The sequence below is a fragment of the Marmota monax genome, unplaced genomic scaffold (genome assembly GCF_021218885.2).
Source record: "Marmota monax isolate L192 unplaced genomic scaffold, Marmota_monax_Labrador192_F-V1.1 WCK01_AAM20220418_F8-fsc00135, whole genome shotgun sequence".
Classification (NCBI taxonomy): Eukaryota; Metazoa; Chordata; class Mammalia; order Rodentia; family Sciuridae; genus Marmota; species Marmota monax.
The window spans coordinates 544,981-558,376 of record NW_026694339.1 but is presented as its reverse complement, the minus strand read 5'-3'; the positions used below and the strand labels follow the sequence as shown (position 1 = coordinate 558,376).

The 13,396-nt window shown below is 40.8% G+C and overlaps 1 protein-coding gene across 4 annotated transcripts in view; it reads right to left on the bottom strand.

Moving 5' to 3' along the window:
- The window catches only part of LOC124109060 (uncharacterized), a 179,250-nt gene that overhangs the window by 142,710 nt on the left and 23,144 nt on the right, over positions 1–13,396 (bottom strand). Inside the window, exon 2 of one of the 4 annotated variants that reach the window (XM_046467538.2) lies at positions 9,317–9,335. The exons of 2 other annotated variants lie outside the window; for them this stretch is intronic. The gene's annotated coding sequence lies outside the window, so the exon portion shown is untranslated. One more of the 4 variants, XM_046467541.2, reaches the window with a different exon arrangement.

Here is a 13,396-nt window from a genome sequence, read left to right as displayed (position 1 = left end):
TCCAAAGCCTTTTTTTCCATGAAACCCTTCCCAGCCTCCATGGTAATATGTGTTTCCCTAGCCCATATCACTGCCTGATGGGATCTGTATACACAGGCCAAAGGGAATAAATCTCAAAAATTATAGTGTTGAAAGATAAGAGCAAGTTTAAAAAGCATATTGATGTAAATACAAACTACAGGGGCTGGAGTTCTGGCTCAGAGGTAGAGTGCTCACCTAGCATGTGCAAGATGCTGGGTTCGATCCTCAGCACCACATAAAAATAAATAAAATAAAGGTATTGTGTCCAACTACAACTAAAAAAAAAATTTAAGAAAATGCAAACTCAAAATAATATTATCATAATATTCAATATCACTCATGGATACCTACAGATCCAGTAAAAGTATAAGATCACACATGTGAATATGACACAGATGTGACACACCATGGGGAAAGAAGTGAGAGGGAGAAGCAGGGCTTCAGCTCTTTTCTATCTTCCTTCTTTAAAAAGGAAATTGGAAGCAAATCGGGTACAATGTGAAATCTGGATTATGGGCACATGGTTTTCCAGAAATTTGTTTTCTTTTCTAAATGTTTGAAATAGTCTACAATTAGATTTCATATTTCAAATGAATTTTTAAAAAGCAGTAGAAAATTAATGTTTCTAGGTATATTTTAAGAAACTGAATATTCAGACCTTTTATAGAAAATTTAATGGTTCCTCTAAATTGAATATGTAGGCAAGCGGGTGGATAGAGGGGTAAAGAGAAGGAAGGAAGGATGTTTGAGTGGATAGGTGGATGGACAGATGGACAGATAAATAGGCGATTGGATAGATGAACAAATGTATAGAAAAAGAAGAAATAAGGTAGCTTAGAGAAGTAATATAAAATGAAGTGTTCAGGCTTTGCAGTCTAAAATCCCAGTTCCTCCACTTGTTAGGGTGTTACTTTGGGCAGGACTACCATGTAAATTGCACAACAGTAGGGGGCACCATTGAGACAGACAACAGTATGAATAGCATCCTCTGGAGTTGCGCAATGCCACAGCGCTGATGTCTTAATTTCTTTGAGTTCCCATTTTACCTGTAAAATGAAAACAATCCTACCAGCCTTGCCAAGTCTTCCAGAAGACTTAATAGGACATTGTATGTGAAGTTCTCAGCACAGAACCCAACACGTGGTAAGGAGTGAGAATGTGGTAATAGAAAACGGGCACTAAGTCTAACACTAATGTGTCATAGTAAGTAGCACTAGGTCTTGTCTCCTTTCTGTGGTTGTTTTTTTTTAAGTTATTGATGGACCTTTATTTTATCCATTTATTCATATAAGGTGCTGAGAATCAAATCCAGTGCTTCACACACGTGAGGAAAGTGCTCTACCACTGAGCCCCAGCCCCAGCCCTCCTTCCTGTTGTTTAACTAGGACTTTTAAAAAACCACCCACTTGCAGGAGGAAAGTGGCATCATACACCGCATCAGTTTGACTGATACTGATGACTGAAAGCATCCAGAGTCACTCAAGTGTGTTAAAGCACTGGTCCTCTGATCCACAGGCTTGGGGTTCACTATGGTACCCTGGGGGATCTTCTGCTGCCACCACAGCAGATCAGTCTTTCTGTGCCCTTAAATGCAAGTCTCCTGCCATCCCTGCTGAGCTAGAGCAACTTCTTCACCTGGTGGTTTTTGGGAAAGAACCCAAAAGGACTGTAATGGAAACTGCAGCATCCCTTGAGGCCCAGGCTGGGGCTTGTTCAGCATCACTTCCTGCACACTCTGTTCGTCAAGGCAAGACACAAGGCCACCAGATTTTGGGGAGGGAAGCAGACTCCCTCTCTTGATGGAAGAACAGCAAAGGCCCATTGCACAGGGTCTGGAAACTGTCTTAGAAAATGATCTGCGCAGGGCTCCTTGAAGCCAGGTGCACACGGGGTGGGGCTTCTGTGTAAATTTAGTTCTAAAAAAAAGAGTCTCATAGTTTAAAAGAAAAAGGTTGGAAACTATTACATTAAAATTAAAAGGCCAGAAAATACTGTAAAAATAGGAGTGGGAAGCTTCCCCCACATCCCAGAGAAAAGTCATCCTGGTGGGAACAACAGGGTTCCAAGGAAGCAAAGTGACATTTTTCCCTCCACTGAGCAGACAAGGAAAAGCCTATGGATGTGACCAATGACAATGGAGAAGAGGGGATGGGGCAGGGGCTGCTGGTCTTCACAGGAGCAGGTTCCTGAGATTTATCCCCATCGGGCAGAGTATGACACTTGTGTCCAGACAGGTCGGTCTGTCCAATGAGAGAGTCAGAGACAGAAACAGAGATGCTGAGCCCACTGGGGTGGCTGAGCATGACCCATAAGGAGAGAAACCGTGCCACTGTGCAGACGTAGGGAAACCCTTCACCAATGGACAAGAGACTGAAAAGTGACCCCCCTCCGGATGCTTCCTTTCCTCCTCTGGAAAGACAGAAGGAAAAATAAGAAAGGCTTTACCAAGATAGCAAAGCCATATTTAATAGAAGAACTGGGCACTAACTAAAGGAGAGAATCTATCATCCCAAATCAAAGGAAGAGGACAAAGGAGAAAAGGGGAAAGAATTAGGCTGGGATTTAGACAATAAGAGGCCATCTTTCTTTGAGAAACACTTTCCAGCTCCCTCTGTGCAGGCAGGTGGACACGTATAGGCACACTTGTTTATGGGGGTTCATAATTGGTTTCGTTTTATTCCATAGTAAAATGGGTTAATAATGCATCCATATTGTGACAACACTCTCTAGCAAATGTCCTAATTAGGAACCCTAACTAGCTTTCTATGATTTCAAAACCGTCCAAATCTGGGTAGACCCCAAAGACCATCTGGAACCTGGACTTATGCCCGGGCAGCAATGGATTGTCCTTCATTAGACCTCTCTGTGCCCCACCTATGTGAGACAGAGGAAGGCTGATAGAGAGTTCCATGCTAGATATCCAGGAAAACATCATTCTCTGTTCAGACATTTGGTTTCATGATTTTATCTTCCTTACAATTGACCATATTCTTAAAAGTTCAAAGATTTTTTTTTTCTGGTGGTTTGATTATTTGAAATCAACTGGGACATGCAGTTATTTAAATATGCGTTGATGTCTGCATACATATGCAGAACACTCATGCAAGAAAGAGCAGAAAGTACTGCTATTCTTTATTTTATCTTTAAACTATTTTAGTTTGAAGGGGAAGAAGCTTTTAAAAATCAAGAATAACTTCCAAATCCAGAGGGAGGAATTGCCAATAAAGTAAAACCACTCACACTGATTTATCATTGTATTTCTGCAACCATTGCTTGCTTCAGTAGCTTGTCACTGCAGTGGGGAGGGGAGTCATCTGGATCTCATGTGGCACATTAAAAAAAAAAAAAAAGAAGAAGAAAGAGAAGAAAGAAACCTGACGTGGATCTTAAAATTCAATCATAAAGCTCCCCCAAGTGGATATGATTTAAACTACATCAAGAATCCAGCCACCATCTCTCTGTGATCAAATGTGAAGCCTCAAATGTGCTTTTTAAATTTTTTTTATTTGTTTTAATTAGTTATATATGACAGTATATATGCACTTATGCACTTTGACATATCATACATAGATGGGATATAATTTCTCATTTTTCTTGGTGTACATTTGCAGAATCATATTGGTCATGTAGTCGCATATATACATACAGTAATAATGTCTGTTTCATTCTATTATCTTTTCAAATATGCTTTTGAGGGGTACCAGTGACCTTGCTTATTCATCATTCTGTGTATAATTTAATAAGATCAACATCTTGGGAAAAGAATTCTATAAATGTTAAAATGGAATCTGCAAAAACACTCTCCTGACTTCCTGGGAACTTAACTGGGCCTAGAAGCTGCCTGTGGCTATGCTAGATCTTACATGGACTAAAAGGATCCTAGGACACAGTGATTTGCAGCTGCTACGGGCAGGGGAGGGAATCCCCCTGTGGCCCCTCTGGAAAAGCTCCCTGGTCCATTTAATTGTGTTCCTTATTCCACTATCTGGGCTGATTATACTGAATTACTTGGCACCCCTGTTAAGCCTGTCACTTAAATTCTAGAACAAATTAAGTTTGTTGAAGGCTTTGCTCTTTCTCTCTATTAAAATATTCATATCTACTCTAACAACCTGATAAAAACTGGCTAAAAGCCTTGCTGGTATCCCCAACAGGGAGTGCCATTTTTAATGAACCCACAAGCATCATAAATAAAAAATAGCTGGTCTTAATAAAGAATTGATAGAGCAGCTCTGGCCCCAGAGAGGCGTCAATGGGGAAGGTACGCACAATCTGGGGAGACCCCTTTCAGCAAAGGAGTCTCTCAGAGCCTGAAGGCCCCCAACCAACCAACCAACTCCAAACAAGGCAGAATCTATGAAGTTCCAGAAGAGTTTCCATAAAGCAGTTGAACCCAGTGGGTCTCCACTGGAGTAGATGGTAAAGGTAGCAAGGAGGGCCGTCCAGGTTGTATAAGGGGGGGGGGACAGAAGGCACTGGTGTGGGTGGGGTAAGAGCAGCAGTTAACTCTTCCAGAGCACTTACCAGGTACCAGGCATTATCCTCCAACAACCCTATCTCCTGGGTAGCATTATCCCCCTTTCATAACTTAAGGCAAAAAGAGTCTATGAGCAGCCAGAGGTCACAAGCCAGTAGAAGAGTCTGAATCCCACCCCAGGTCTGACCCTAAACCTGAATTCTAAGTTTTTCTGAAGTTTTTATAAAAGCTGTAGAAATACTGCTTAAAAATCTTCACTCTTTATTATTACTGCTGTTATTATTGGTAAAAGGTAGGGTATAAAGTCAGCTGTGGGGGGCTCCAGCAGACACCATTCTCCACACTGGACCCTCTTTCTAAGGCTCCAGTTTATTTATTACCAGCTGTAATCATGACCTCCTTCCTACCAGGTCAGCAGAGACTCCACCCCTTGGCCCCACCAGGGAGCTCTGGACCTAGAACCCTAAACTCCAGAAGATGAATTAAATATATACTCCACAAAGCCTTTGGATTCAAGGCAGAACTGCAGTTTGATCCTGCTGCTGGGGTGCTGTGTGCTATCAGACAATGTATCTTACCTCTCTGAGCCTATGAACTCATTCATTAAATAGGGATGACAGTCTCATTCCAAAAAGAAGTTAAGACAGCGAATAATGCCCATTTCACTGAGTGGCACTCAGAACAGAATAAATTGTATTAGCTACTTGTGACAACAGCACTCAATATGAGAGAATCTCCATAAGAGAGCCAGTACACTGTGGCTCACTATGGGCTGACAGTCAGCACGTCTCCCTCCAGAGTCCGGAGCCACTCACAGATCCTTCTTCACCTCCCCAGTCTTCCCACTTCCCTTTCCACAGTGCCCCTGTGGAACAGGGCTGCCAGTCGGAATCCCACTGTTACTAGGAGAGCTTCTACTCTAAGAGGCAAATCACTGGCTTATGCCATGGACTTCAGAGACCGTCTGCGTTATTATGAAAATGAGTTGCCATTCAGCCCTTAAGACACTGTCCATTCTCCTAAGCACTGACGTGCTTTCTCTCTCCCCAGAGCTTTTGTGACCTTGGACTTGAGGTAGGAGTGGAAGGGAGGAGGGGGAATGAGATTGAGAAAAGAGAATGGATACATCTTAGCTTCCCTCTCACTTTCCAAGCATATTCACAGGGAAATGCTTAATTAACCAAAAGGCCATTTTTGGCTAATTTAAAAAAAAAAGGAGAAAAAATAGCCCCCTCTGCAGGGAAGGCTTACTTAAACCTCTTTCCCAAGTGGTAGGGCAGAAGGACAGAAGAGGGCCAGTGTGTGACATCTAACAGTGAGCAGAAGAGTTCAAACTGTTACATGTCCCCAAATACAAGCAGTCCCCATAAGCAAATATTTGTCTTTATAACTGCATCGGTTTCCCCATTTGTTGAATTACCAGTTTTTAAAAAGTACTATTTTCTAGAATGCTAGTAGGAAAGACTCTACGGCCAGATTGGTGCATCCAAAGCACAGACCGGTTGTTAACTTCCCTATGATTCAATCTGTAAAGCAGGCACAAAGATAAATCATACCTTGAAAGATAGCTGTGAGGATTAAATGAAATAATCTATGTAAAAGGACCAGCATATAATAAGTGTTCTATAATATTTTGTTTTAACTATTGGAGAAAAAAATAGCCCTGCAGAACAGGGCTACCAGTTCAGAATCCCACTGTTATAAGGAGACCATCTACTCTAAGAGGCAAATCAGTGACTTATGCCACGAACTTAAGAGATGATCCACATTATTATGAAAATGAGTTGCCATTCAACCTTTAAGCCACTAGATGTTAGGAAAAGATTGCTTTTTAAAAATAAATGCAAAAATGTTGGGTCAACTATTAAAGATGGTGTTGCAACACGCATTATCCTTTTCTTCATCCATAAGTCTAAGGTGGCCAATGTTTTCAAATAAAAATAAAAATGCTCCTCACAGCACCATGTCAAAAGTTTCTTAGATTCAGGATGTGAGGGAACCAGGCTACCCCAAGGACTTCCCTAAGGACACTCTCCATGTTTAAGTAGCATCAAGGATCTTCATTCAGTGACATAGCTAAAAGAACTACATAGCTAAAAGTTAGAAGTTTTCATTGGACTGCTGCGGTCAGAAAGATGAGCATTTCTTTCGTCCACCACCCAGGTCAGAATTTTAGCAAGGATGATCAAGAGGTTCATCCCTGGTCTTATCTCAGATGGAAAGAAGGGAGTAACTTCTTCATAATTCCATAATTGGTTCCACCACTGGGTTTAAAAAAATTCTCCATTAAGAAGTGAGTTTCTATGGAAAGGATACTAAAAAGAGATACTCCACAGAGTAACACTGATTTTCCCTGGGTAGAGATAGTACAGATGATTTGGAGTGTCTAAATTTTTGCTTATCTGCATTTTCTAGTCTTTCTACAATTAAAAATTAAGATTTTGCCTTCATTTTGAAAAGATATTCCCTGGGGATTAAAAAAATTAAATTATATATTGTGGAATAACAAATTATTAAATGGCAGAAAGCATTCCATAAGAATGAAATGAGATGCCATACCATTCCATACCCAATAGTGTGGGAATAATTTTTTTTAAAAAAAGAAGTAATTAACAAGTGTTCACAACAACATGGGAAAAATAGCGCCCTCTGATACTATTGGTGGGAATTTAAAATGGTGCAGCCATTTTGGAAAACTGTCTAGGAGTTTTTCAAAGGGTAAGACAAAATATTACCATATGGTTGACCACAATTCCACTCCTAGGTGTGTACCAAGAAAACATTAAAACATAGCTACACAAAAATCCATACATAACTGTTCACGGCAGCATTACTCAGAATAGTCAAAAATTGGAAACAACCCAAATGCCCATTAGCAGATAAATAAAATGTGGGCTATCCATACAGTGGAATAATATTTGACCTTAAAAAGGAGTGAAGCACTCCAGTCAAAATGGCCGCTATTATGAAGACAAACAACAATAAGTGTTGGAGAGGATGTGGGGAAAAGGTACACTCATACATTTCTGGTGGGACTGCAAATTGGCACAGCCAATATGGAAATCAGTATGGAGATTCCTTAGAAATCTGGGAATGGAACCACGATTTGACCCAGCTATCCCTCTCCTCAGACTATACCGAAAGGACTTAAAAACAGCATACTACAGGGACACAGCCACATTAATGTTTATAGCAGCACAATTCACAATAGCTAAACTGTGGAGCCAACCTAGATGCTCATCATTAAAAGAGAATAAAATCATGGCATTTGCAGGTAAATGGATGGCATTGGAGAAGATAATGTTAAGTGAAGTTAGCCAATCCCAAAAAAACAAATAATGAATGTTTTCTTGGATATAAGGAGACTGACTCATAGTGGGATAGGGAGGGGAAGCATGGGAGGATTAGATGAATTCTAGATAGAGCAGAGGGGGTGGGAGGGAAAAGGAGGGGGCAGGGAATTAGTAAGAGTGGTGGAATGTGATGGACATCATTATCCAAAGTACATGTATAAAGACTCGAATTGGGTGTCAACATACTTGATATATAAACAGAGATATGAAAAATTGTGGTATATTGTAATAAGAATTGTAATACAGGGGCTGGTGTTGTGGCTCAGTGGTGGAGTGCTTGCCCAGCATGCACAAGGCGCTGGGTTCGATCCTAAGCACCACATAAATGTAAAATAAAGATATTGTGTACACCTAAAACTTAAAAATAAATATTAAAAAAAAGAATTGGTAATGCATTAAAAAAAACAAAGTACATATATATTGGCATGAACATACTCTATATACAAAGATATGAAAAATTGTGCTCTATATGTGTAATAAGAATTGTAATGCATTCCACTGTCATGTATTTAAAAAAATAAAATCAATAAAACTAAAAAAAAGATGAATATAATCTTCCATAAAAAACAGTTAATTTTTAGAAAAGTTATAAAAAAGGGGGAAAAAGAAAAAGGGAGTGAAGCATAGAAAGGTGCTACAACATGGAGGAACCTTGGCGACATTATGCTGAATGACAAAAGCAGTCCAAATGATGACATGTTATATAATTGTTATATAATTCCAATTACAGGAAATGCCTAGAAGAGGCAAATTTATAATGATAGAAAGAAGATCCGTGGTTGCCTAGTGATAGGAGAATGAGGAGATGGAGCAAATGTTAGCTAAAGAGTATAAGATTTCTTTGGGAGTCATGAAATATGCACATATTTGTGGATCTACTAAAAACCATTGACTGTTGCTGGGCACAGTGGTGCATGCCTATAATCCAAGCGGCTCAAGAGGCTGAGGCAGGAGGATCTCAAGTTCAAAGCCAGCCTCAGCAACAGAGAAGCGCTAAGCAATTCAGTGAGACCCTGTTTCTAAATAAAATAAAAATAGGGCTGGGGATGTGGCTCAGTGGTTGAGTGCCCCTGAGTTCAATCTTTGGTATCCATGCCCCCCACACACACACCAAAAAAACAATGATTGTGCACTTTAAGAGGGTGAATTACATGGTTTGTGAGTCATATCTCAAATATAGCTAAAATGAAAGAAAGAAAGCACTCTGACTAAATAGGGAGTTCTTACTTGTAGGAGGAAGATGTGGCTTTGTCAGGGAGCACATGCAAGAGGGCAGAATCCCTAGAGGTACAGGATGACAAAGTCAGACCGGAGGCCACCAAAGGTAGGGTTGACATACAGCCAAACACTCACCCTTCACAAACTGGAAATGCCAGGCCTTACAAGAGCCCTGGGCTGCAGGTCATACACACCCAACAGTTAACAGTCAATGAACTGATAATGCAGATTATCCCCCATGGCTCACCTCAGGCACTAGGAAAATTCTGGAATGAGAAAGACACAGCCAGCCATCAGAAACTGAATCCATCAAAATCACACAACTCAGGCTGACTAAGCAGGGATTTTCCAGCCTGGGACTCGCCCAGAGAATCTGACTATCTTCTTGGTCTTTAATGGAGACTGCTGAGCCTACAACTCTGATATTCTGATCCCAAAGGTCTGGGAGGTGCCCAGAAATCCTGTACTTTTCAAATGTCTCCCTCAGATTTTGACCACAAACCAAGAGTAGGAACTTCTGGCCTGGATGACTACCCACCTTAAAATAATTTTTGAAGAAAATAAGAATAAAACACAATTTCCAATTATAAAAAACCTTATTGCTTTCATGCACAGAGAATACATAGCAACTGCTTTAAATTGTGTTTTTATGAATCTCACTATTGCCATGAAACTAATTTTTAAAAGGATAAATACATTCATGTCTCCATGTCTCAGTTTTAGTCTGGTGTTCCTCTTGAGTCTTCTAATTTATTCCTAAATTACTGCTTATGTAGCGTAGAATTTAAATGCTTAAGAACCCTTAAAATATTACTGGCTTCAACTCCCTCATCACAGATAAGAGGAAATGTCACCACAGAGATGAAGTCACTTGCTCAGGATTAGAACCCAAGAAAGTCCCCTTACCACTACATCACATGACATTGTGCAAGAACAGCTTCCACCTGAGATCTTCGGTTGTAGTAAAATCAATCTCTGCAGGTAATAAGGAGTGGCATTTAAGCCATGACTCAATGGAATTTTAGGCCCATTCTCACAAGAAGGAAACTGCAGGCCATAAGACTAGAATTTTCGATGTATAGGTAACCATATCCCATAGGTGACCTAACAAATGACTATGCTAAAGGATATGGACTTGAATAGAAGCCCTCTGAGAGACGTGATTATTTATTTATTTTTTTTTTGTAGGGGAGAGAGATGAGGGCTTAAACTCAGGGATGCTTAACCACTGAGCCATATCACCAGCCCCTTTTTACTTTTTATTTTGAGACAGGGTCTTGCTTAGGGCCTCGCTAAATTACTGAGGCTGGCTTTGTGTTTGTGATCTTTCTGCCTCAGCCTCCGGAGCTTCTGGGATTACAGGCGGGCACCACATGCCTGGCGAGAGGTGACGGTTAACAGTCACAAGCCTCTACACCTACTGTTAATTATGCAGAAGGTGGGTAGGAGACACTGTATAGCTTTTGCTGCTCCAGCAAAGATTTACTCACACTCATTTTCCAGGCTAATGTTAACCACCTTTGCAACACAGCAAGGAGCTGTTCTCTGAGCTCAACTGAAATGATACATTAAATTTTACATTTTCCGGACTGTCCCAGATATTGTCAGTAATAAACCCTACTAAAGTGCCTACCAACAATTCCCCAGCCTGTCTAAACCTCAGATCTAGGAAGTCAGATGTGTCCCAGCAGGCTCATGTTAGGACACAGGTGGATGGTAACTTCTGGATTCATAGAAATAAGAATGGTTCACTTGGAGAAAAAAGAGTAGAGTTTATATGAAAATGTCTCTCAAAGACATCCTTGGTGTAAGACTCCATGATGCAGTAGAAAGAACCAGGTTTCAATCAAAAGATTGGCACCTGTGTGCCAGTTCTAGCCCTTATTCACTCCAAGAATTTGGCCAAATCAGCTAAGGGCTCTAATTCTCCTAGCCGAGAACACACTTGTATAAAATGTAAACTCTGCTGAATTCTATGCATGTAAATTGTTATCCTTACTACAGTGTTTAGGGCTGTCTGGATGGAAATGCCCCCAAACACGTCCTTTGGATAATATTAACTACTAGTGCTCATTGCACACTTACTAAGTGCTTTGCCAAGTTCATCAAATTTGCTCTTCCCTGAAACCCTTTCAAGAAGGTATATTATTACTCCATTTACATAGAAGGAAAGGCAGGGACAAACATTCAGCCACTTGCAAGGGGCAACAGCTAGTCAGCAACAGGGCTAGAGTTTGAACTTGGCAATCAACAGAAAGTCTTCCTTTATTTTTAACTCTTCAAATGCAAAGACTTAAAGTTGCTGACAGACCCTTCATGTTTCAGAGTATTCAGTAGATAGTGGCAAGAGCTCTTTTATTTTAACTGCAGTTTTAAATAGCTGCATGAACCATTGCAAGATATTATGTTCTCAGATTCTCCTTATCTTTTCTCCATAATGTTATCTAACTCTTTTGAGGAAGCCTGTGCCCACCTCTGGCTTCCTGGCTCATCACTGTATCACTCGCTCCAATGTTGCACTTTCATGGAGTTGGCAATGGCTTATCCAGATCTGCTTGATGGAAAGGAACGGGCTGCTTGTGTCTGAAATAATCAGAAAGAACAAGCAGCTTGTCTCTAGAATGATACCTTACACGGTCTGTGGGGAAAAAAATTGCAAGAGGAAACATGCCTATGTTTTCCAGTCTATGGAAATATCTTCTGAGATAGCTGCTTCCTCCTCCAAGGAGAAAAGCTCAAAGGGAGGAGTCGGCTTTCACCCAGTCCAACTGCAAATCAGCATGAGAAGTCGCAACAGAAATAGGTACAGTCAGACACCCACCATTCCCCATTCCCAGAGCCCAGAGGACAAGAGTGTTTATAATTACAGACCTTAGATGCCCTTCCAGTCACCAGATTCAGAAAGACACTCTCAAGGGAAAAACCCCTGAAGTCTGCTGAGTTATTAGAGATCAAGAAGCTGATGCCTTTGAACAAGCGCAAGCACACCCCAAAGCCTCTGTTTTTCCCACAATTCTCCTGACCTCAAAGCTTTCTTGCCTCTTTACAGTTGACAGTAGCTTGTTGGAAGTCCAAACTTCAGCAGGAAGCCCTTCAGGAGCCAGTGCTACTCACCCGGCCCCCTCCTCTTACCCCCACCTTGCACTGCAGCCTGATGGTCACAGTGTCTGGGACAGGTAGGCAAGACAATGACTATTTGCTGAGTCAGCAAGTGCTTGAATTGCCCTAAATGAACCATGTTCTTTTGTGTATCCAGGTCTTGCTTCAAACTACTCTTGCTGATTGAATCACCCGTCCCATTTCTCTGGCTAACTGCCTCCCTTTTTCTAAGAATCAGCTTTGGTGTTCTCCTTCCTTGTGAAATCATCTTTGACCCTCTTCCTGAGCTGGATTAGGTTCAGTACTTTTCAAAAAAGATCCTGATATGAAAGAAAAGAAGCAGCACTTGGTTTTGCTTTAATAAACACATCCAAATTTATATCCTAAATAAGTTTTGTCTCCTTTAAAGAAGACACTTAGCCCATTATAAGAGATCAGCTCAGTTTATGGTGTTAGTAACCTTCTTAGGAGACTCAGAAATGTGTACAATTTCCCAGAAATGGGTACAATTCTTCCAGAATTCTGACTGAGTCCAAAATTCAGGGCTGCAGGGCAATGTGGGGATCATCTTAACCTAACTTTACATATGTGGAAACTGAGGTCCAGGGAAAAATGAGTTTATACCAGAGACCAGATGAAGCTGAGACAGAGTTCAGCCGAGACCTTGGCTCATCTGCAAACTCACTCAAGACTGTAATCTTTCATCTCACACCCAGAAAAAAACATCCAGTAAATTCCTCCCAATGCCTGCTTTGACTTGCATTCAATGTTTTGTTTTGTTTTGGGGCTTCACAAACTGAAGAATAATATTGTGCTCAAAGTATAAAGAAAAGGTGGAATGTCCTAAGAGCTCCAGATGGTTTTGTCATAAGATACATTATGTCCAGACATGGGGTCACCCGTAGTTAGCGAGAATAATCTTTCTTTCTTTCTTTCTTTCTCTCTTTTTTTTTTTTTTTTCAGTTAGGACCTCACTAAATTGCTGAGACTGGCCTCAGATTTGTAATCCGCCTGCTTTACCCTCCAGAGTTGCTGGGATTACAGGCGTGTATTACCATGCTTGGGTTTTAGCAAGGATAATCTTAAGGTTCCAAGGGAACTAGTTTCTAGTTCAATGTTCTCTAAACATCCTCCATGTGCATAACACTTTGTCCTTTTTGGACATATCTGAATTCTACCCTTACCACTATTTACTTTTTTCTTTAACTCACTTTTCCTGAACTTGCTT